The sequence below is a fragment of the Periophthalmus magnuspinnatus genome, chromosome 19, assembly GCF_009829125.3.
Source record: "Periophthalmus magnuspinnatus isolate fPerMag1 chromosome 19, fPerMag1.2.pri, whole genome shotgun sequence".
In the NCBI taxonomy this organism is placed as follows: domain Eukaryota; kingdom Metazoa; phylum Chordata; class Actinopteri; order Gobiiformes; family Gobiidae; genus Periophthalmus; species Periophthalmus magnuspinnatus.
Window position 1 is genome coordinate 3,403,960 of NC_047144.1, and position 511 is coordinate 3,404,470.

The following is a 511-nucleotide window of genomic DNA, read 5'->3' on the forward strand; positions in this document are numbered from 1 at the left end:
ATGTTGATTAATTTTATGTTGACGCCTCCCTGGGGAGGTGTTCTGGGTAGTGATGGGAAAAGTGCCATGAACCATTGGAGCCTACCTGACTAATGCTTCACCAAGAGGTTCATTCGTGAAGCTTCAAAATACTGCCATCTGGTGTTGATTTAATGTATAGCAAATGTAAGGTGGTTTGATTGAAACAGGACACGCTCTTGAAATAGAAAATGCATCTTCTCATTGTTAATGGTGTTACAAAAAACATGCCTGAAATTGGATTTTTTTTTTTGAATAAAAATGAATGAAAACAAGATTCCAAAGTTTTTGGATTTAGTCGATTTCTTTTTTTAGAAAGTATTTCTCCAGCTTTAGAAAATATTCTTTCACATGGCACTGAAGATGCCGGAGAACACAAATAAATTCTTGTCAGTTTATAAAGATTTGGATATAGGCGCTTTACTCTGCTCCAGTACACTATTGGAACTTTTCTGCATTTGGTTCGCAGCTCATTCATTCCTGCAGCATCATC